Here is a 228-nt window from a genome sequence, read left to right on the forward strand (position 1 = left end):
TCCTAAAAACATTTTCATCTTTGCAAAATCTCATGTTCTGTATTTGCCTGCGTATAAAAGGTCTACCTGTAAGAACTTCTTTTCTTCTTCCCCATATTCCTGGAGTACTGAAGTGAGCAGAGATCAGTCGGAAAAGATTCATTTATTTCTCAATGTGTCCTTTGTACCAGTACTGTTTTGTATTTGAAATGTGTATTTCCCCCTTTGGGGCAAATGCTACAGCCGCGA

Source organism: Galeopterus variegatus, unplaced genomic scaffold (genome assembly GCF_000696425.1).
Source record: "Galeopterus variegatus unplaced genomic scaffold, G_variegatus-3.0.2 Scaffold221, whole genome shotgun sequence".
NCBI classification, from domain to species: domain Eukaryota; kingdom Metazoa; phylum Chordata; class Mammalia; order Dermoptera; family Cynocephalidae; genus Galeopterus; species Galeopterus variegatus.